The following is a 25,599-nucleotide window of genomic DNA, read 5'->3' on the forward strand; positions in this document are numbered from 1 at the left end:
CATAGGAAGGAATTCTAGAAAGAAGGAATAACAAGATAATGTCTCTGAGAGGAAAAGGAAGGTTCTTAGCAGGATGAAGAGGCTGGGAAAGGAACTGGCTTAATATAATGGGAATCTGTGAAAGGGGATTGGAGCGTTACAGATATAACTGTGATCTGTGGTTGGGTGATGTGGGTGAAAGAAGCAAAATCATCAGCACTGAATGGCAAGATGCGGATAGAAGAAATACCAGTTTAGAAATTAGGTAGGAAACAGGACCTGTAAGAACTTTCACCTGGAACATAAAGGGATAACAGAGGAGTGATTCTGGCATGTTATCATTTATCCCTACACTCTACAAATCTAGTCTGCCCATTGAAGACTGATTTCATTCTCAAATTCTTGTGAAAAAAACATTCAAAAATGTTTGGCAAAGTATTCCAAACATTTCTGTTTGTAAATATCTGACAAAACAAATTTTTCATTTAATTAAATGATAATACTTTTTGTCCTCCTCTTCTCAAATAGCTCATGCACCTCCTTCCATGGTTTTATGAAAGGCTGCACTATGTTAGAATGTGTTACTGATTTGAACACTGTTCTGTTTTGTCAGCCATGATCACATTTTCAGAAATTAATATCTCCAGAAAGTATCCTAAGTTGATATTTAGCCTGAAAGTTTTTTTAAAAATACTGAATCCCTGGCAACTGCCTTTAATGACAAGCCCCCTGCAAAGCAAAAAAAATACACAGTGGCACAATTTTGAAAGACATAAGATTAATTCAGATTTCAGGAACTTAAGTGCTATTTTTAGAATTGCTGTTTTGAAATAACAACATTTTATATGCATACACACACACACACACAGAGGCATATACGCATGTTATTATATTTTCAGTTAGAGTGCTCAATAATATTTACAAAGGTGTAAGTTCTATCTGTATACTTAAATCTTAGCTGTGATATATGAGAAACAGACAGTAACTATTTCATGATCTGATTTTTCTTGTTAATAGGAATAATACTTAAACTGAAAATGAATATAATTTTTTCACCCATGTTTTGGGCACCTCTGTTCATCACAAATGCTGCTATCACATCTGTGTGACTGCTGCACATAAAGTTAATGAACTAGTTTGAAGGCATGGTGCTTTACAGACATGATTTGGAAACGTTTAAGTAGGTCAGACAGAAATTATTCAATTTTGACAAATAAACTACCTGACAGAAGCCAGCAGACTGAGGGGTAACCTTAAGGGCCCAGGCTGCAAATGAGTCATCCAATATTGTCAAGTTACACGGCACTACTGGTGGATCAGAAATGCGTAGCTGGTCAGAGATAGCAACTAATACTTTAGAGATACTATTTTGAATTAAGATGTAATTCAATTTAACAGAATTTGAGTGGTACTGGAAAGATATAATGGTAGTTGGTGGAGTTTACAGTAACTGATTCCTGTTCTGTGGCATACGTCCACTCAGAATTGAGTGGCTGGTACCAGACAAAATGCAGTTTCTTGAAAGTATTTATGTTGTATTCTTTTGCAGGGGAGCTTTAAATGGGCTTTTACCTATCCTGTGCATTTGTACTTCTCAGAGATTATTTGTGGTATGATATTTCAGTCAGTTATCTCTATTCTCTCTGCTGAAGTTTCAGAGCATGCCTCAACTATTTTACAAAAGCAAGATGTTGATTGATGAAGCATTTCTATATTTGACTGAGCTCAGGCACTGGGCTATATGGAAGAGCTGAAAATATATTTGACAGACTTAATCTTCATATCTGATACCTACATCAACAGTATGTTTGGCCTCTGGAATCCCTGTTTCCTTGGTATTTTGCAGCATGCAAAAGACACAACAGAAGGCTGACCTCCCCCTACTCCTGTTCTGGTGGTGCATATGTGAAAGGCCTGGGATGTTCAGTTTGAACCAGATACATTCAGTGTAATCGCTAATGCAAGTCTCTAAATAATTCTGAAGATAATAATTCTGTGGATTATGATATTCACTTCAAAAGTGAATTAATTAATTAATCTGCATTTCTCTTCTAAAAGTGTTTTCTATTAGTCAATGAAAAAAGTGCACTGGAAATTATTAAAAATCAAAATCTTAACACTATTTGTTAAATATATGGATCCTTCCTACTCACTTGCCACTTTACTGACAGTTTCATTATGCAATGGAGAATTGTTAGCAATGGACGAAACCTTGCAAGTAGATCTCAAACCTCACATGGTTTGTCTTTTAGTATATAGATTTAAACCAGCAGCTACTCACTACAGAATGACAGTATCCAAAATATAATCCTGATTTCAGTGTAAAATGATGGATACCTATCACTATTGGAAATGCAATAATTTTTTTCAGGAACCTGCCCTTTGGCTGCTGCTTGGTTCTGCACCTTCTGGATTTCAATATGCAATGAATCTGAGATTAAAACTGAGCATAGCATTGTTCTTCAAAAATGGTAATCTGTGTGTCCACTTGATAAAATTCCACACCTTTTCCGAAATTTTATATTCTTCTCCTTAGTTCAGCATATGGGCAGAAAGGAACAAAAACCTTCAAGTGCAAGTGGTGGTAAACTAGCACATCTTATACAGTACAACTAGAATGAGAGTTTTAAAAAAAATGTTGATCATTGAAAACAAGTGAAAGGTATTCTCAGGTTTCTTCAGAGTCAAAACTGGCACAAAATACCTCAGTTGTAAGTAAAAGACAATAATTCAAACTCAGAGTAGCTCAAAAAGAGTCAGTCAAAATACCATATTGAAACTGACAATTATTTTAGCATTTTTGTTTTTTTGTATGATGCCATGATGATACCGGCAAGCATATTTAGCAGTCAAGCAAAGACTCTGCAATCACATACATCCAGCTAAATCCCTTCATAATACTGACTAAACACCCTCTTAAAAATAGATTTCCCCCCCCTTTTTCTCTGATCTGAGAGCTTTTTCAGAACTTCTTTATTCCGATGGTCAGGCATCTTGCACTATATTTGTGCTAATTTTAATTATAGTCAGTCCATTCCCATTTGTGTTTGTGCCAACACTGATATTTAGCTTTAACAGCTCTCTCTTTTCTAAGAGCGAGCTTCCCTTATGATGTATTCCAAGACAGTAATCATATCCCTCTTCAACCTTTATACTGTTCATACAAGCAAGCTGTGCTCTTCTATGAGAATCCTCTCCAAGTACAGGCTCTCCATTCCCCTGACGTTCCTCGTTGCCCTTCTGTGTACCTCTTCCAATTTTGGTAAATTTTCTTGAACATGGCTGCCTAGAACTTTGCAGTTTTCCAGATGAGTTCTGAGTAGGACCTTATACAATGGCACTAATCCTTCCTTACCTCTCTTGGAAATGTTTCGCCTGGAGCACCTTAGGATTGGATTTGCCTTTTTCACAGATGCATCACATTATTTCAGGAATTTGATTCCACTGAAAGGAACAATTAAATTAAAATTACATTGAAATAAGCTAATTCCCACCCTGTTGCTATGTTGACTCAGTAAACAGAGTAAATTTCTTGCACACATCTTTCCTTCATTATGTATCAGATTCCATCTTTTCATCATAAAAATAGACTTTTCAGTTTAACAGCTTTATTTTCCCCGATAGATCTAACACAATGATCCTCCGTATGTGAAATTCAAATGTGGTTTAAACAAAAACGTTTAGAAACATGGAATAAATTTTTATGTAGCCAATTCAGTCTGCTCCAAAGAATTACATAAGATATGTCACCACTCTGGAAAGTACAGTTTTCAGAAACATATTGCAAATTACTTTAGGTAGATAAGAACATATTGAAAAACCAAAGGAGTTTTCAACCGTTCAGCATTATTACAAGAAACAATAGGAATAGGAGGTGAGTACCTCCTTTGCAAAAATGTAAATAAGTAAATTTCCTATATACGTTTTAAAGTTATATTAAAAATACTATAATAAACATTGAACTATATTAACATTTCAAAGGACATACTGTCTATCAAAATCCAGTAAAACTCCATTATTTGTGGAAGAGAAACAGTACCTAAATGACTCCTCATAATAAAACTGAAGGACAGAAAAGACATTTAAAAGACATTTAAATTCCAGCTACATGATGGAAGACAAACATAACTACATGCTGAAAGGCCAATGTTTCTTCTCGATGTTCATTGTATAAAGCATCCAGAAAAAAACAAACCAAACCAAAAACAAACAAACAAAAAAACCCCCACTTTTTTTCCCACAGATTGGAGAAGAATTTCCTAGAAAATAATACAATTAAATTAGGGCAAGGGGTACGGTTTTATTAAAATGCAGAAATATATTGGCTTGTATAAGAATATTGGTGACAGAGGAATCTGAAAGAATATTAGGACTGGATTCTAAATGACAGGGGAAAATAACTGCTGTATCAGTCTTTACCAAAAGAAAGACAGCTTTTAGTACTTAGTAGAGAGTAAATTTATTGTGTCCTCCTCCTGAAATATTCTTGTTTCTGGTAATTCTATTATGACATATTACAACTAGATGACTTCTTATGAAAATGATTATGGCAATAAAATTAAGTATAAGTGATTTGAGAGAATCAGGACAGAGGGAAGAAATTAAACCCTAAGTAAGTGAATGCACAGTTTTATAGATTAATTGATGGGTAAATAATTTCTCCTTCAACAGACTACAGACGACAGTACTAAATGAAAGCAATGCATCAGACTATTCAATTTTTTTTTTTAAATATTAGAGGATATCACCTTACCAATTTGACTGAGACCAATTTGTGTCATTGTATCACTGTATCATTATATCATGAAAATACAGATATTTTTCTGACAGTTCAGTATGAAGTGTAATGATATAGAACAGTGGACTGAGATGAAAGAGTCTCTAACAGAGACTGAACAGATTATTTTTTTATTGTGGGTTTATCAAATGAATGAAATACAATAGGAGCCAGAAAGGTTTGAATTATGGTTAAAATTAATAAAACAAGACAACTAGTCATAAAGAGAAAGAAAAGGAAAGGAAACATGGTTAGGGGGAGATAGTAATACTGAAAAATCCAAGAAGGGGTCATTGTGGGACAACTCAGCTCATCGAAACTGCTGTGAAACCTGCAAGCACCATGAGAGACAGATTCAAATCTGCAAGAGAAGAGAATTTCACCCTTCCTATACATAGTAAGAAGAAATCACAGCCCATAAAAAATCTTCACTGGTTGTGGCACAGATTTAGTACATTAAGTGCCACTTTATTCTGCTTTTAAATTCTATTTTAAATTTTTCCAGCAACTCTTTACATTCTGCTCCTTGACAGTAAATACAAATCTCGTGCTTGATGCAAAGCAAAATGCTGAATGGTTCCAACAGTGCAGAATCAAGCTCCCAGGTCTCTCATGTGTAATTGTTATTTTCAACCCTGCTTATGACCTTGTTCAAGTGAGCTGATTGTACCTTATCTGCAGTTCCCTTCACATTAGAGACTAATAAAAATAGAATAGAAGGTAGGACTGCATTTTAAAGTATTGTTGCACATTAATTAAAATAAAAAAGAATATGATTGTAAATTATATAAGTCCTGAATAAAGTGACTGGTCCAAATGCTAACGATTATTAGCTAGATTTTGAGATTAAAGAAATCCTTGCCACAGCTATTTCTGTTAGACTGTAGAATGGTGGAAGGCCCATTACTTGAAGAAACTCAGGCAAGACCGATACATTGGAAAATATTATATGGAATAATCCTATTGTGGGGAAAAAGGACAAGCTAAACATATTGCTGATGATATCCCAGCTGCAGGGAGTCAGTGACAAAGATCTTTCATTGCCATCTTCATGAATATATTTCAGAAAAGTTCCGATATTCCATAAATAAATTCTAATCCGCCAAAAAACCCTGAAACAGCCCAACCCAAACAACCTACTCTTGCTAGGTATGCATAGAAGCTGGGCCAATAGCAGAGTTCTACAAGATTGTTTTAATACAACTTTGAAATTAATGCTGTTGAAAATTTCCAGAAAAAATATTTTAGTACTGCTATTAACTCCGATTTTTTTGAACTAATCTGTTAGTTGAGTTTTTATTCTGTACACCCTGTTATTGTGCAAGAATTTGTTTCAGTGTAGTTCTTCAGTAATCTTTTTGATTCTCCAACCTCAGGTTTGTTTGATCCCAATATCAAAAGAATGTAATGATTTGTATGGAAAAAAAACCCCTGAACTACTTGCTATTAATTAACTGGATGTCCTATTTCACCTGAATCATGGAAGAATAGTATTTGGACCTGCTGCTGAACTAGCTATCATATGTTTAGCATTTGCACTTCCATTATATGCAACAGCATGTGCCTCTGTAACTGAAAGTAGCTTTTTTTTCCTTTTGGTTGACAACACAAGAAACAGAGATGAAGAAAGTGAACAGAATGACTACTGAAAATAAATTCAGTTTCAAGATTTTGTACCCTACTCTACCAGTAAAGCAGCTAAGCTTGCAATGTTTTCAGTCCTGAGTGTCTCATTATTATACTCCCTTGCAATTATATAAGCTTTCTGGTATTGAATAGACTTACTGTAGAAAAAAAACTGAATACAAGAAACAAAGAAAAGTAATGTTTAAAAAAAGGTACTTAATTTTGTGACAAACCGACCTCCTTATTGCATGTGTTCAGCAAATGAAACAAATCCATATGAATATCTTTACTGTCTGAGTATTTTAATATAAAGAAGTGTCATCTTTAAAAAAGGACAGTTTGTAGCTACCTAAAGATATTGTAAGATCAAAGACCTTAGTGGTGTAAATTAAAGGAAGGCTTATTAACACCAGTGGAATATCTGGCTCCATCCTTTTTACACTATCTTGGATATTTCACACATTCTTCATAGAAGTAAGTTAAAATGAACTGACCTCTCTGAGTGACGGAAAAACTTCTACTTACTGTTCTGTAAAAACCCAGACAATCAAAAAAAGCCCAAAGCTATGTCACTAGGCATATCAACCACTTGTAGCGGGTACTTGGATAACCAAGAAAAACATCTTCATGTCTACCTTACCTTCAGAGTTCTGTACATCATTAATCTCTTTTCTAAGAAAGAAGATCCTGTTCTGACATGGACAACTAAAATCACCTTTGTCGTCATAACCCATTCAGCTGGCAGCCCCACTGCCAAATCTGTCAACACAGACACTCTGTCTTTGTCAATGTAAGTACTCTCCCACTGGGAGCTATTTTGAGTTACACAAAGATAACAGAGAGTGCTGAACAATATAAACTCATAACACACTTTAGCAAGCTATATAAAAATGGGTCAGACCAACAGTTCCTCCATCTCAGAATCTTCCTTCCAGCTGTGCCCATCAGCCAGCTCCTTGGACTCCTTTCAGGGAGCAGGGGGTGCTGCTGGGGGGTTGTCGTTTTTTCAGGTTATCTTTTGGGTTACTCATTCTTCCACTTTTCAGCCCTTTGGTCTTCATTTCATTCTGTGCCTCCCTTTGTCCTCTCCCCCCAAATCTGTTGTCTTGAATGCCGCTTCCCCCCCCCCCCCCCCCCTTTAATTTAATTTTCCCGTTTCATTAACCGTATTCTCAGGGAGGGCTCTGAGGATATATTAGAGACATATCAGGTATTCATCTGCACGAGAAAACAGAAGGCAGAGTAGGCATGTACTAATGATCAGGAAAGGGTTAAAACAGGGCAAGAATACAAGATATTTCCTCTTAATACCTTCCAACCTTTTAAGTGTCATGAACTCAGGGCCCTGATAGGATTTCTATTCCCATGAACCAGTCTTTAGAACTAATGTAGTCTTCTTGTTTTCACAACAACCTCTGGAAAGGTTGCTAAATGTTGCATGAAGACTAACCTCTTTACTTGTTTTAACTTGACTTCTAATAGCTTCATTAATTGAATTTTAAAGGAAAAGTAACAGCAGAAAGCCTTTTTATGCCATTACTTTCAGCTCTTCTTTTTAAAAGTGAAAACATTATCACATCCTTCTCTCCCAACAAGATCAGTTTTAATTAGCACTAGTTTAATAATCATAAAATAAGCTAAATGCAACATCTTGCCTAATCTTCTGGATTTGATTCTTCCTTTTTTATAAACAAGATTTCAATTCTGAGTAACGTGGCACATTGCCAGTTACACCTCTGTTTCACCGTGCTAGACTGGCATAAAAGAAAAGTCAATTTTGAGTTAATCAGAAATACTAAAGATCAATCAAGGAAAAGCTGTATTTGTTCTGTTCAGCATTATTTCTAGCCTGATTATCACTGGGGGTGATACAAGCTGATACACTGCTTTTTTTCAGTTAAAATTGTCTTCCACATTTATCTGTATAATGTTAGTATATTACACAGTTACGGATTTAAATCTTTGAAAGAGAATTTTTCTTAAACCAGAAGAGAAAGTATGGAATACTCTGTTGACAGGGGATATCATTACTGTTAAATGTGGGTACTATTAAAATGTAATAGTAATGCTACTTTTATTATAGTTATTGCAAAAATTCCATCTTAAATCTGTGATAACTAAATTTGGTTATTGTTGAAGCTGTCGTACTACTATTTAAAGTGTACTTCATAATATAGAATGCAAGTAATTACCATTAAAGAAGTAATAGAATTAGTACTTTTCTGTTGAAGGAAGGAACAACAATAGTTTAATGACGGACATTGATTTTTCACAACCTTTTTCTGACTGGAAAAAACTCATCTCATGAACACATTGCAGGATCTAGTGTGAGGAATTTTATGGTGCTTTCAGCTGGATAATGTGAGGCTCCCTGAACTATTGTGCTGCTTAACCCTTATCCACCCAGCCCACAGTTCTGTGAGACTTCTCCACATGCATGATCTATTGCCAATGATTTACTTAAATGATGCACGAAACATATCCTACTTTACCGCACAGAGACGTTTTACATAACCATTCTGGCACTTGCAGAGCAATTCTCACGCACTGTTTATAAGTTTCTTATTTGTGTGCAATGGTAATTGCTGCATCAGCAACTCTCTGGGAGTTTCTGGATGGGATGTGTCTCTCTGGGGCGGCCAAGTTCTCCACCCAGGATGTTAATCTACACATTGAAACATACCAGTTGGTCTGTGTACAGTAGGATCTGCCTGGGGGCATCTCCAGGGCAGTCACAGGGGCTGCAACAACTATTCAAGTACATAATTATGCAGGTGGCTAGCGATTCAGGCAATCACTTGGTCTGAAGTTGGTCCACTGTCCCATATTAGTCCATTGCCTCATTTATGCAGATGAATAACTGGGAAGTTATTAACTGAGGAGTTAATGACTTAAGTGTACTGGATATGGACACAAGCACAGCCCTGATACAACTATGCCATGATTACAAGTGTAGGTCAAATTTTAATTTAATACTTAAATCTCATTTGCAACTTAAATTCCACTGCTGTTTTCACAGGACTAAACCAAAATGTATGACTGCATCATTGTATGCATATGTGCTTACTGTATATGGCACTTGGTCTCATTGCTTGATTACAGTCAAAATCTACATAGACCATTATGAGACTTCAAACACCTGCCACATGTTACAGTAATGCAGATATATCTGTTGAAGTAGCATGCCTTTTGAGTCCTACAACTAATGAGCTATAAAAATGTGAAGATGGAGAAATACAAAAGGTCAGAATACTCAGAGTATTTTCTCCACAGTTAATAGCTCCTGATAATCCGACTGAGTTTAATCCTGCACTTTTTCCATAAACACATAGGAGCGTTAGGACAGAGATTTATTTGCACCATTATTTTCCATCAAAACAATTTTAAGAGAGTAATGAAAATTGGGCAACTTAACATGACTGACAGTTCTTCAACCTTCTTCACTGACCAACAAAATGTCTTTAAACTGCATATTGAATCAAGCAGTGCAGTGCACCAAAGAACTTGGCTGAAATTAATATTTAAGAAATAAGGTTTACTCATACTACAAGTCCTCTGTCTGGAAAACTGTTCTGTTGTATCAGCCACTAATTTTGTAATACTAAATGGACTATTAATTCCCATAAAATGCAATCAAATCTGGAAATTAGGATGTGCTTGTCATGTATTAAATACTTTCTATAGCCACATACACATATCCTCATGGACACACATGATGTCTTTTGCCAACAGCCAACAAAAAGGTCATCCAATTTTAGAACAGACACTTAACTGTGGAGCTCATGAAGATTAATAATAACACAGAAGAAAAACATAAGTGAAAGTGGCTCTGACCAAGGACTGTGTCTTTAACTCTCTATCAATATGCTTATACCTAAGGACTCTCTTTCATTTTAAAGTTAAGATAGGGAAAAGATCATGTCAGAATACAAATGAATATTTGACACTGTAGTGGTTTTGAGTAAATGCATGGCAGCTAAAATAAAATTCTCAGGTTGGTGTAATGTTTTCACCTAAGCAGTGTATTTGGCATCAATGTCTTACATCATCAGTTCCCATGCTGCTTTAAAAAGGGTATGGAAAGTTATCCATAAGGTAAACAATCAGTAAAACAAAGTAATTCAACAGTGTATTCTTCCTGCCTTTAACCACACCACAGAGCAACTAAGAGCTTCCATATATGAAAATCAAGTAACTTAGCCCTGTCTGTCATTTTACTCTCTTCTTTAGATGTAAAGAAGAAAAAAAAAAAAAAATCTTTCAGAGATTTGCATTTTGACCATCATAAAAGTATACTGATCATGGATGGATCCTAACACAGTCACAAAAGAGTCATGTTTGCAACTTCCATGAATGAAGGACTGGGAGGAAAAGACCATATCATCCACACGTTTTCACAGGCAGGCTTTGGTTTAAGTGCTTGTTCGTCCTTTAAGGTTTGCTCTTTTTCTACCACGTAAATAGGGACCAGGTCTATTTATTTTACAGCTGTTTCAAGATAACTACATTACATATATGAAGTATAAAATTTGAGAATCTGTGAGGCAGAGAATCAGGGAGGTGATTTTCCAACCTATGCTGCATTGTTCCTGCTGCAGGATAGGATCTGGTTCTTGGAAGGAAAGTAGTTCAGGCAGGGATTTTGACTTAACTTACAGTTGTCTACTCTGCCTTTCAGCTGTCAGTTCAGCTTTCAGTCATTCACTTACTGCAGTTTTTCACAGCTGGACATCATTTTTACTTCCCTGAATAGCTTAACAGAATCAGCAGCTTCTGTCATTTCAGTATTCACCTCCTTTTTCCAGAATGCATGTATGTTGAGCTCCAAAGAATCCAGCATAGATATCTATGGAGCTTCTGCAGTCAACTGTCTTCCACTGCAAGGACGGTTATTTATTTACTCCCATCTTCTGTTTCCTATTTTATGAGTAGTCTTTATCCTTAAAAGTACTTTCCTTGTTTAGTTTTCTTAAAAACTTTGGTGAGTTACACGATGAAAACACTCTGAAAATCCAAAGGAAGGGTTGTCAGATCTCCTTTATCTAAACGCATGTTAATCTTTTCAGAGAACTCCAGTAGGTTTGTGACGTCCCGTATTTATCCATATGTCCCTTAATTCCAGTCTTTATTTATCCATAGTTCCCCTGGAGTCCTTTTTTAAAAATTGACATTGTTTTAACCACTTTCCGGTCCTCTGACACTGAGCCAGTTTTCTACACACCGCAGTTTGTAGTTTGGCTATTTCACACTCGAGTTCCCTCAGAACTCTAGGGCAGAAGCCATCTGTTCCTGGTGATTTGGTATTGCTCATGTTGCCTCCTTGATCCATAACCTTTTCTGCCAATACTTCAATTTTAGACAAAGCCCCTAACATATACTCTGAAAAGAAGGGTCCCTCCTTCTATACTTTGAAAGCCTCCATAGTTAACATGGGTGGGAAAGGAAAAAGAAAAATCAATATTATAACCTTCGTCTACTTAGGACACTCTTTTTATATTGTTCTGTTATGTCTGCAGATTCTCTGGAAAGCTTCCTCTTTCTGTTGTATACGAAAAAATGTGTAGTATCAGTTTTCGAACCTTTCCAAGTTGTTCTTCAGATGTTTTTGTGATGTGCTTATTGGAGTTTATGATATTTTCTTGGACACAAATTAATTATTTTGGAAAACTTCCTTCTTAATCTATTAACTTCCATTATATTGCTGTTTAGCTATTTCTCTTTGTAATTTCTCAAATCTTTATTGACAAGTGGTATGCTTTTGTTCTATGCCTCCAATATGGCTTCCATGCTGCTTTCAAATATTTTTCTTCTTTTACTGATCCTGCTGGTTTCCTCATTTTCTTGTGGTTCCTCTTTTGAAAACTGTGTACAACTATGCTGGATTTCTCTTTTTGTTAACTTCATGAAGCAGTCATGGTGTGTATCAAAAACTTCAGCCTTAGCATCATGCCTCACCTTTCTCCAATCATCTGTAGCAAGGAGCTACAGATTCTGTGCTTCCTGTTCTCATTGCCTCTTTGAATTCCTCAGCATGTTATTGGCACTACTACCATACTAAAAAGAAATGACACATATTCCTTTTCTATAGATTTTTGGGTGTGTTTGGGGTAGCAGAGGATAGAACTGAAAAATCAAGAAACAGGAGTGTTGGAATAGTCTGTCCAGTTCAGCTGCACCTCTTTGCATATACTTCATGTTATTTCTTAATGACACATATTCACATGTGGACTTATTACTAAACAAAACCTAGGCCAAATTAATGTCCCTCCTCTCCTTATACAGCAAATGTAAGCTCTCTCTTCCTGTCGCCTTATCCAGCCCTATGCCCCTGCATCAGCCTCCACCCCTTTCCCTGTACCACACCCTTCCACGTATGGTTCCTCTTCTTCTGCCTCAGTCTCTACTTCTTTTCAGCTTTATTGCAAGTGTTGTGCAACTATAAATTCAACATAAAGGAGTAGTTAGATGCTATGGTTGTAATCTGCTCTTGTTCAAACCAACATGCATAGATGCAAATGATTAAATAAGTGCAAAGTCCTTGTGCTGAAATAAATCAGAACCCTTCATAGCCTTGAGGCAATGAGTTCATATTTATCACTGCAATATGAAACTGCAATATTATACTGGTAGGTCACACTGCACAGTTGCCTTCCATTTTTTAATGCTCTTCCTCAGTGGTCAGAGACTTTCATATAATCTCTTTGTTAGTGAAAAGCTAAGTAGCTATTAATATATGAGCCTTTATAACTGAAAGATATAATATGTAAAATAAAACGATTTATTGCACATATATTCTCCTCACATTTTTCCAAAACAAATACATGGTCCAAATTAAAGCAATCTGAATCTTTTCCTCTCCTCATTTGTTTTTATTTAGTCCAGACTCAGCAGACTTCCCAAATATTATTTCAAAATACGTCCTTTCATGTTGATAGTATTGTACACAATATTAAACCTTCAGTCTATAGTGCCTAGGCAAATATTAACTACCATCAAAAATGATAGCCCATGCTCCAGACTCAAACCAGCTCCTAGCATAAATGACAGATGTTGTCTGTCTGTCCTGGGAAGAGTGCCACGTACAAACCTCAGTTACATTAATTCAACTTTATAAGTGGAGTAAAACTCCTGGATTGTCAAACCCACTCTCAACTGTTGCAGGCAACAATGGTGTAGAAGTTTAGTTCATGGGAAGACACAAAAAGCCATCTGCATGCAACATAGGCTACCAAAGGCCTCTTATTACCTTAAAACACATTTAGGAACTATAGCAATAGGTCATAATCCATAAGTGTACAGGTCACAAGAAGAGAAAGATACAGATCAAGATCCTCATCAATATTCTACAGTCCTTTGACTTGCTAAATTAGGTTGTGGTTTCAATTTTGCAACAAAAAGAGCACAAAAAATTCAGTTGGATCTGTCCTTATAGTTCTAAGAATATGAAACAGATGCAAATCTAGAAACAGGAGGTCAAGGCTGAGGACAGTTTTAGTAAAGGCTGTTAGACAATGCTGAAAAGACAGCTACTTGCTACAGTGATGAACAAAATCCTTTGTGGTTGGCCTGCCAGTCTGACCTAGGCCAAAAATTCTCTCTTGATCTCTAATCAGGATTCACAGAATGGCAGCTACATGATAAAAGCACAGCACCAAAATCATAAGGAATCGTTGCTTCCCATGCTACAGCAAACATTGAAAATTACCCTTGCAAACTCCACCACTCCAGATCTACCATCTTTCAAAGGGGGTGACATCTGCTGTACGCAGTCCCAACCAGCGAGAGCCGGGAAAAACCAGAGGTGGTGCCACATGTGGGAATAACTGGCTGGAGAAGATTATGGGAGTTGGGCAGTGTGCTGCTGAAAGAAACAGTATATGAAACTGTAGTCTCTGTCAGCAGAGGAGGACAATGAAGGGTTTTACTGGTGGCTGGAGTGTGTTTTGATGGTGAAACTCCAAATTTGAGTAGAACCTCTGGATGACCCTGAGAAGAAGCCAGAAATAGTTTGTAAAACCAGTATGCTTCAGCAATGAATGCTATTATCTGAGGTGTACAGCCTGCAGTGCTGTAAAAGAAAATCCTGGTGAATCAAGGAAAAGACATTCTAAACATAATTTTGGCTTAAAGTGAATAAAGAGCTTTTTATTTTAAATTGCCTCACTTTTATCTTAATGTGTATTTCTAAATTTGATAATAATTCTGGATGTGGTAAATTAATACCTTCACTTCTATTTTACCTTAGCTTTCTTGATTTAAGGGTGATTTTCAAGATTAGTGCTTAATATTAAGCCATCTGTCACAGAGGGGTATGTTAAGCAAATCTGGGTTATTTGAACATCTCTACAAATACCCCACCCCCAGTATGCTTTTCCCATGAATCTGAAGAATCCCTGTGGTGTAGAGTGGTTTGATATCATAGGTATCAGGAGAAGCATCTTCTGGTGACCACCAACACCCATGTAGGAAGATAATGTGCAGTAGAGTTGATGGGACCCCAACTGTTTTAGAAAGACACATCAAAGAAATACTTCAGAGATATTAATTTCTCTGGGGTCCGAGGTCATCACTGAACTGTCCAATTGTGTATCACATTCCTAGTACTTCCAAATCAAGAGATAAAAATGCAAATATCAAGTTATGCATCAAGGGAGAAAAATAATACTTGTATGGTCTCAAAAGAGAAGTCATTGCCTGTGGTTGCAATATTTATTCATTTTTTAATTAATTTTATGACTTCCGTGCTTTTCCTCCATAAATCTTCAATCAGCTTTGCCAGTCTGAATCCTTATAGTCCTGGGAGCTTGAGTTTTCTCAGAATAACTTTGAAATCCTTAGAGATAATGCAATGTTAACACACAAAAGAAAAATATAATTTTCCCTTTTTTTCCCCTTCTTTTTCTAATAAGAAGTAGGTGTTATTCTTTCTTCTGACAGATGGCCAATGATTAGCATGCTGTGGATATGTTTCCGGAATGGCCACATTAACTGTGTCTCCTAATAGGACAAGCCACAAGTTCTTATATTTTCCTCCCTTTCAGTCTGAGGATTAAATTCGCACTGAGCTTCCATTAGTTCATACAATTTTCTTCCTGCAAGCAATATTTTTATTAAAAATGGCTCATCTAAGTTAAATTTCTTTTCCTTATGAAAGTATTTCAATAGTTGGCTTTCTGAATTAACGGGCCCTTTATTATTGCTCTCCAAACATCTCAAAGTCCCTTTTCAGTATATCAACCTCATTACACGTCCCCAGGATCTGGCCTTCAGTTCATGCATTTATAGCTTCTAGCTTTTGATAGCAAAAGGCAGGAGGTAAGCAGGAATAGCAATTTGTATAGCAGAGCTGGCCTTTATCCCAACTCTTTCATAATCTTGTCTGTTGTGGTGGGCACCAGTTAAGAATGAAAAACTAGAGACAAACAGCTAACGGTCCAGTATTTTAGTACACGGCAACTTTTCTGACTCAGTGATCACTTCATATAACATGACTGAGCCTTGAAACAGATTGACAACAGTGTTGCCATCAGCACTGAATATTAAAAAGAAAGTTCTGTTTACTTCCTGTGTTTTGGTATCTTAATATGCAACTGGTATTTTTTCTTATGAGAAAACATCCCTGAAGGGATTTATTACCTAGAAAAAACTATGCAATTCTTCCTTATGTCTAATGTAAGGTACCTTCTGTTAATGTGAACAAACATTCTTGAAACATTCTTGAAAAGAAAGTCTGCGCTTCTGCGGGAACTGTGAGCAAATCATCGATAATTACTGGGGAGGAGGAAGGCAGCTCCTTAGGCTAACTTTCAGTCCCAGTCCACTCAAGCTGACCAGCAGAATGAACTCCAGCTTAGCAGTCCAGTGCTGCTCTTACAAGCTGAGAAAGGAGGCTGTAATGAGCCCAGCAGCTCTCCTCTCCACTCACCTCCACCCTGGGGAAGTGCTTCTCCTGCACTCCCTGCAGTGCAGAGGCTTGGGGGAAGGGGAGGGGGATGTTGCTTTTCTGTCCTCTGGTCCATCCAGAAGTGAGTGGAGAATATTAGGAGAGGGAAAAGATCAGAAGCAGAACCCATCACCCTGGGATTGTGGAGCAGATGTGGAATGATACCCAGGAAGGACTAAGGAGGGTATGAGACAGCAGAACAGATTCTTCAGTAGAGAATAGCTGGATGTGGGAGTGTGAGCTGTTGCAGAACCAAAGTTTCAAATCTTCTCTGGTAAGATGGAAATAATAACGATTTCCAAATACATTAATGTCTAGGTGGGAATAGAGAGTACTAAAATAAAAATTAAGACTGAAACCCAGAACAAAAACTATCCAAGAATTTGCAATATTTCAATCCAGTGATCAAGCAATTTATTAATTTTTCATCACTTAAGAAGGGGCTTCTTCTGTCATACCTACTGCATTATTGAAGCTTACAAACCTGTAACTAATGAAAATAATTTATGAGGTTTTTAATGGAAAGAGTAAGGATTTTTGAAAAAACAAAGCCAATACTAAAATAAATGTTACTCTAAAACAGTCTGGTAAAAGACTGCAAAGATGCACCATAACCCTTTTCCAGCATAACTAGATCTGCAGAAAGAAGTACCAATATGGACAAAACAAATGCAAAATACATGCCAGACACACACTTTAGGTAGGCATTAGTTATGCACCTCTTTTCTCCTGTGTAAATCTGTGATGAGTTAACCTTGGCTGTCTGCCAGATGCCCACCAAGCTGCTCTCTCAACCCCCTCCTCAGAAGAACAGGGAGACAAAATAAATTTAAAAGCTCATGGGTTAAGATAAGGACAGAGATCACTCACCAATTACTGTCATGGGCAAAACAGACTGGTGTTGGGGAAGATTAATTTATTGCCAATTAAAAATAGAGTAGGGTAGTGAGAAAGAAAAAAAAATCTAAAACCACCTTCCTCCCAAACCCATCTTCACAAGCTCAGCTCCACTCCTGACTCTTCTAGCCCCTTCTCCCCCTCCTTGATGTGGTTCCCCTACTCCCGCATGGGGTCCTTCCCATGGGATGCAGTCCTTCACAAACTTCTCCAGTGTGGGTCCTTCCCACGGGCTGCACTTCTTCATGAACTGCTCCAGTATGGGTCCTTTCCATAGGATGCAGTCCTTCAAGAATGGAATGCCTGCAGCATAGGTCCCCATGGGCCACAATTCCTGCCAGAAAACCTGCTTCTGTGTGGGGTCCTCTACATGGACTGCAGCTCCTGTCAGGAGCCTGCTCCTGCATTTACTTTCCATGGGCTGTGGTTTCCTTTGGAGCATATCCATCTGCTTCAGCATGGCCATGCACCCCTGCATCCGGCACCCCTCCACTGAAATCTTGCCATATAAACCCAATACAAAATCTGAACCCCAGTTCTAGTTTATTGGTTTTAGTGTGAGTGAAACATAGCTAGTCCAGCCACCAGCCACTCACTCTTAAGTTTCTTTTCTTTCTCAATCATATTAAAGAACAAAATGTTTTAAGAAATGGCAGAAGAGTTTTATTTACTCAGTTTACTCAGAGTGTAGCATCATACAATGCTGTAGAAGCCTGTGCACGCAAAAATGGAAGGTAGAAGAGGCTAAATGGGGGTCCCTTTAAAAACAAAACCTCAGTGAAACAACTAAAGAGTTGAAATCCAAGAATCTTGTGTCTTCCAGTAAAGATTCACTGGATTCCAGTGCGTGGATTTTGGTGAATCCTTTCTTTATCTATAACAGCCGGAACATTTAAAAGAAACTTCGCATTTATTAGAGTTTGTCTCTTGTTCTCAATCTTCACTGGAAAAAAATTGAAGTCATAATATCATAGAATCATAGAATGGTCTGGGTTGGAAAGGGTCTTTAAAGCTCATCTAGTCCAACCCTCCTGCCATGGGCAGGCTCATCTTTTGCAAGACCAGGTTGTTCAGAGCTCCACCCAACCTGACCTTGAATGCTTCCAGAGGTGAGGCATCCACGTGTTCCAGTGTCTCACCACCCTCATCATAAAGAATTTCTTCCCTATGTCCAATCTAAATCTACACTCTTTCAGTTTAAAACCACTGCCCCTTGTCCTGTAACTATAGCCCCTGGTAAAAAGTCTCTCTACACCTTTCTTATAAGCCCCCTTTATATACTGAAAGGCTACAATAAGGTCTCTCTAGAGCCTTCTCTTCTCCAGACTGAAGAACCCCAACTCTCTCTGCCTTTCTTCGTAGGATTGACATTCCAGCCCTCTGATCTTTTTTGTGGCCAGTTGTCAAGTCCTAGTGAAGGTAACAAATACAACAAAGTGTGTTTAGCCTGTGGATCAAAAATGTAATTATAATAAGTCCTTAAACATGTTAAAAGGTTGTTTGGTGTTTGGTTTGGTTTGTTTTTTTCCCCTGAAAGTCAAATCCTGATCCTGATTATTTCTTTCTAAAAGGCTTTAAAAACATCTAATATAATTTTATCATTCTGAGTTTATAGAACGCTAGAATGTAAATACCTGGGCACCTTTACGCCCCAGACTTTTATCTGTTTACTTTTGCTTAATTATGGAGTTATCTATTACTCTTTGTCTTTTAAATTATTATAACTAGGCTTCTAAACATGCTTTTAAAATTTGTTTTCAAGTATTTTTACATTTATAGTCCATCCTAAAAAAGAAGGTAGTGAAGATTGTCACACATCAAAAGCAGAAAGCTCTTCCATTGTACCATTTCTTGGCCATATCTGCTGTATCTCTTACACTGATTTGTTCTATTTGTTAACCGGAGAGCTTAAACCATGTAAAGCCGAAACAGTTTTTGTTTTTCCTTGCTTTAATAGGATTGGATCTACCATATAATGTCAATTTTGGTTCAAAGTGATATTCACTAAAGGTAAATTCTTAGTATTGTAACAAGAGTGTAGAGCTGAAAAACATAACAGACAAGTTACTCTCCTGCTTAGATAAGTAGAAGCTTTGCCTTCCCAGGGGTACTTTACTGTGAGGACAAAGAAAAAGTCATAAATCCTGCCTTATTTTTGCATCACAACTGACTGGAAATAAGTAATACTGAACAAAAAGGCAAATTGCAAAATCAGGGAGAAAAAGTTAAACTTTTAATATGTATTTCAGGAATATGCCTCTGCAAAGGTGTACAAAAAGATCTTTTCCATATAAATTAATATTCCAACATTTCCAATATTAAAACAAAATATTTCTGAACAAACAGTTTTCTGAACTAGAACAAAATTCTTTAAATAAACTTTATTTTTCTGTCCTGACATGGATTTCAAGAACCCAGTGCTCCTAACTGTCCCTCATAGCAAGATCATGTATTCTTAACATAGCATGAGGACCTGGGCATAGAATTAATCTGAGTGCTCACAGCTTCCATGCAGAAAGAATTGAGATAAAACAGTAGAATCAAACTATGCTGAACTAACTTGAGATGCTGTGTTCCAGATCAGCCCAGCAAAATATTTTTTCATGCATGTTTAACTCAAATCATACTACTTAACTATTTGTTATTATTTAAACTAATTATTTTCCTTAAAGAAAGGCTTTATATCACCAAATTTCAATTATCCACATAAAATAATTCAAGAAAAATATTTTCAATCCCTATGAATTTTAATTGATTGCTTTTTCAGTTTGTTTGGTGTTTGTTTGTTTTTCTTGATAATAATGAGAAGAATAAAAATATATGCAAACTCCAGCTAGTGGAAATACCACTTTTACTTAGATTCCTGTTCCTCCCTTAACCCATAAAGCTGATTACCTCTTTTCTTATCCACGGGAAAATGGTCTAATTTCTAACCTACATCTTGAGTTTTGTTTGCATTAGGATCTAAGGCTACTTAACACCTGGTGGCTGAAAATCCACATAAAGTATTAAAAATAAGAATATGCATTCTACAGATAAAAAATATGTTGTTCCTTGCTGAATGAGATTATAATTAAGGAAAAAATCTTTTTCTTAATGCTTTCACAGCAGAGAGGAAATTACTGAAGAGATTTCAAAACAAGGAAAGCTAGAATTGCTTACTATCTGGTTATTGGTGTAACCTGCAGTATGGCTCTATCTTTTTTATAAACTCACTCAAATTACTTTGACTAATGTGAGAAATAACATGTTGAAAGGGATCCTGAAGTCAAAGTATGGATAGAAGATTTATTTATGATGCATCATAATTGCAATATTGCATAAGATGTGTCTGCTGGGTGTCTTCAAGACACACCATTTCCATAACTGTAGAGTACTACCTGGATGAAGTCCTAGGAAATAAAAGTAAAAGGCTAAATATCTGAAAGTAGAAATTTATACGCATTTTTATTTATTTTACCTCGGTCATTTTAACCAAGATTAGAGGTTATTTCAATACTTCTTTGTAAGAGGAATGTTTATTAGCAGTGATCAGTTACTTGAGTTAAATGAAAGACAGCTTTTGTAAACAGAATAAAAAAGCTAGAAAGAAAATATAAAATCAAACAAAAAAATCAATGCAAAAATTTTTTATTACAAAGATGAACGTGACAAATTAAATATAAAAAACCCCCAGTGAAATATACAAATCTGCTGAAACAATACCCTTTGTTCTTCAAGAGAAAATTTCAATACTTTCGTCAAAAAGTTAACATCACCTGAGGCACCCAGTTAGAGTATACAGGTCTCTGAGGAAATCCCAAGCGTGCCATATAATAGTATCTTTCATGCAGACAGCCATTTGCATTAAACATTTTTCCTCATTTGAAAGAGATAAAGCATCAGTATTAGAGGAACAGATGATACATTTCAAATCTTTCTCTCCTGTGGATTCAGCTAGCTCTGACAGGGAAAGAAAAATCTTTTAAACCATCGGCACAATATCTCCCCCTCCCAAGAGCAAGTAGCTGGTATATTAATAATGCTTAGATATTTCAGTGTTGCTACAATATAGACCAGTAGACCTTCAGCAGATCTTAAGTGGAATTTAGTAGGGACTAGGAGCACTGTGATATTTACATAATAAATTGCTCCATGCCAAGAGAGAGCAGTATTCTTTTTAACCAGAATACAAAAACTGTCTTGCCACTACTATTACTGAGACAGACACCCTTTCAACAAAAGATATCTATTGGTTCATTTGTCCTATTTGTCAAAGTGCCTGTTAAAATGCAAAATATCTAGTATTATTTGTGTATTAATTATGCTAATAGGCTACAGCAATTTGCTCCTCGCTTAGAAATCCAGGTAACTGCAGCCATAACACATGTGGAAAATTTCCTAGATGCTCTTTTCCCAGTGGATGATCAATTCCTTGAAATTATATTAAGAGAATGAAGAAAAAGAGCACAGGCACAAAGCCTTCTCTGCTCTCTTGTGAGCACTTGCATCAGCACAGGTGCATGAATGACATCAGATATTTACCCAATCTTCACATCAATGGCCTGAGTGGAGAGACGTTACCCAGTGTTTGGAAGCTACCCCTTCCTGCTAGTTCAACTCACTATCAGCCTGTGCTCAGACAGTTATTTAGATATTTTTAGTTCCTTGATGGCAAAGGGTTGTTGCAGAAACAACTGGAATTGCAACTGAGATGCAGTAAAAACAGAAGCAGTTTATTCCTGTAGCTGCGGGGGAGAGCGCAGAGCAGCAGACCCAGACTCTGCCAAAACCAGCTCTGCCCGCACGGGGCACAGAGCTTCTGTACCTTTAGGTTACGTGACCGTTCTTCACCAAAACTCTGTCAGATACACAGGATATGGTAAATTAAAACAGCAACTTAAACCTTTCAGACACTGAGGCACCAGACAGTGCAACCTTTCACAAATAATGCACTCCTTTGTTAGTTAAATTGTGCTGACTGACCAACCATTAGCTGCAAATGTTTATCAACTAGTGAGGCCTGCAAAGGTCTAACAAACTAATTTAGCTAACTCACACTTGCTGCTTTCCTTCCACAGGGGACATGCTGGAAATGACAAGGAGAAGCACATCCCCAAAATGTCTATTCAGTGGAAAGAACCACATTAATTTACATCAGTATCTGCGGTTTGGTATAGTCTCATTTCATTGATTAAATCCCAAACATTTAGACAGGGAAATAATCAGTGATGGTTCTATGATTTCATTCTTTTGTAGAGTTAATTGATGTGTTAGGGCATCAACATTCTTAGATACGTTACTAGTTACAATTTTATGTCAAAATCCCAAATGAATTCATGGCTAACACTCATGCACAAATACTGTTGTTCTCTCTCTATATGCAAGCACACGATTCACATTGATATACTGTCGAGACTCAGCAATAACAGAAATTTAGAAGAGAGAGGACAGTTTAGCACAGGATATGTAGGGATGGTCTTCCTTTTTTATTTCTAGCCTTAGAAAAGGAACAGATGGAAATAAATGACAGAAAGCAGCCTTCACCTGCAGTCCAGGAGCAGACAACTTTTGTCCATGCCTAGGACCATTAGAAATTAGTGGAAATAAACAAACCAGTTCACATTCCTTACCAAAGAAAAATGAAACCAGTGTTTAAAAAGTTCATGTCCTTTGGACATTAAAAAGTTATTTCTAAACCTCTAATTCTCATAGCAGTTCATCTCCATACTGTCAAGAAACAGAAGTCTGTAGAAGAAAATGAGAGCCGGTGGTTAAATCAAGAATAATTTTTATATATATTCACACATGTATATACAAACTCTATTATATAATTTAAAATGTACAATGATCTCAACATAAGCTGTTTTGTCAGGAAGATAAAGAAAGATCACAGCGTACCAAAGAGTATCTGATTCCAGCAGAGGTGCAATACATCCTCCCTTTTGTGGCTGATTTTTAAAACAGTAATACAAACTGGCCAAATAAATTGACAGATTTCATTACATATTTATGACCACTTCTTGTACATTTTTTGAAGGGGAAAGAACATATAGAGGAATTGTTTGGCTGACTTGCTTTATTTTAATAAAGGTAAGTTTCATTCCCTAAGGCTCCCATTCTGAGAGTGAAGGGTGAATTAAGAAATGAATGCAAAGCATTTTCTTCAATTATTATTTTAAGATACTATGCTAGGAATGTTTATACAATATTAACGATATTATTTCATTATATTTTTCAAATATATTTAAAGCTTCTCTTTGGAGACAAGTAAATCCCTGAAATATTTGAAGTTCCCTCGGTAGCCTGTAATCTAAACATGGAAGCAAACCCTACAACGAAGCACAGTTCAGGGCTGTTCAAATGTTGTCCAAAGAACGTGAGCATATAACACGTTTTTTTTTATTGTTAGAAAACAACAGACAAAATGGCTTTCCATTAAAGTAAGGCACTAGCAACTAAAGTTGTAACATCCCTTGGCAGCTTTCCATTCAGGGTCAAATTTCAGTTCACATGAGGAAAACATTTGTGAAGTGAATCTCATGTCCCCATTTGATGTACTTTGGTTTCAAGTGAGGAAACTCTCACTTTTTGTAACCTTTTGGCTACAACAAAAATTGGAAAGTGTCCTCCAAGAACATGCCAACTCTTTTGCTGTATGCATCCATTCTTCTGCACCACATGATTTGCTAAACTAAACATTATTTGAGAGTCCCATGGCTCTGAAAACAGGAAAGATTTATACAAAGTCATGCACAGATACTTTCCCTGCCAGTGTTGCCAAGGTACAAGAGTATTCCACTTCTGCACCAGGCAGCAGAACACTTCTTCCCACTCATCTTGTTTTTCATCTCTGCAGGTTTTCTTCAATGGTTTTATGAGGATTTAGGGTGGATTGTGGGATGGAAAGGGAAATTCAGTTATTCACTTATTGGAGGACAAGGAATCGATGGAAAATTTGTATTCTCTTTTTTTTTCCATAACTTTCCAAAAGATACTACATACAATAGCATAGTAATAAAGTTTGGAGAGGGAGATTTAGGTAAATACTTGGCAAGCAGAAAACTTTATGCTTTTTTTTACTGTGCTTGGAAAGCATTTGGGAACAATTTGACAAAAGAATTTGCTAACCCAATGCAAAAGTGCAGATAAATGCTAGCTGAGCTTATTTCATGTTAATAAATTGTGCATGATTGCTCACAGCTACATCTTGGTATGAGACACTGATGACCCCAAAATTAAGCAGAATGAGCTTTTCGGTCCACCTTCCCTCCAGATGCAAACTGTAACTAAATAAGCTTAAAAATAAATGTTTGCTACATACCATGTGAGAAAGCCCAAGCTACGGCTGTGTGTCTCCAGCAGCTGGATCAGAGTTCTTCCACAGGCAGACATGTCATCAGGAGACTATATCTTTTCAGAACATAGATGTGGGTTGTAAATCACAGCTCAACCTTTGTTCTTAAAACGAAAATGAAAAAAAAAAAAGAGGAGGATTTCTCTGACAGTGTTTGTTAAGGGAAAGTCTCCTGCACAGTACTCTTCCCCTCATTTAATAAGTACTCACAACTTGCCCCATTCTTTCTCCTTGGGCCTGTTTGCCTCTAGGCCTGGGAAGAAGAATTGACTTAAGTGCTATTTCACACCAGAAATTAACCCTTCTATATGCTCTTCTCCACACATATAGGGTAATGTCACTCAAAGGTGTAAATGCTAGCCAGAGTAGTGTGTCTGCACATACACAAAAGGGTGTATGGGAAACCCTTCGGGGAATGTATTTTATACAGTGACAGGCATTTATATAAGCACAAAATTGGTTAAGCATGTTAATAACACAACTTGGAATATACTGTGAAACAAAAGATGTCTCTGTGAACTGACTGGAAAAAAACAGTAGAGCAGTGCAGACCTGTAATCATCGCAGCTCATGCCACACACCGCTGATCGTTGCCATGGCAATGGACGGTGTTTCATGACATCACTGAAATCAAGGTGGGGAATAAGCAGCAAGGGCAAAAAGATACCAAACAATTTCTGGAAGGAATTTGTTTGGATACATATATCGAGCTATTGACAATGTCATGCAAACCAAAGGGTAAAGGAAGCAGGAAAAAGCACAAGATGCACATACTAGAAATTTCCAGTGAATAAACCAGCTTCATTGTAGCCTTACAATTTTACTATGGAAATTGCATTTGTGTTGAACATCTTTAGTCTTCTCTGACATTTTTCAGAAATGTGATATGGGACAATCTGCAAAACAAGCTATCCAGGGCAGCTGAAAAAAAGAGCAAGGCCTTTTAAGATTTTGCTCAAAGATAATGCTATTTGCTTATTTGTTTCACACTAGGAATATCCACAGCATTACCAAAGGGATGAAAAAAAGAGTGTGCATTAC

This window comes from Phalacrocorax carbo, chromosome 2 (assembly GCF_963921805.1).
Source record: "Phalacrocorax carbo chromosome 2, bPhaCar2.1, whole genome shotgun sequence".
Lineage (NCBI taxonomy): Eukaryota > Metazoa > Chordata > Aves > Suliformes > Phalacrocoracidae > Phalacrocorax > Phalacrocorax carbo.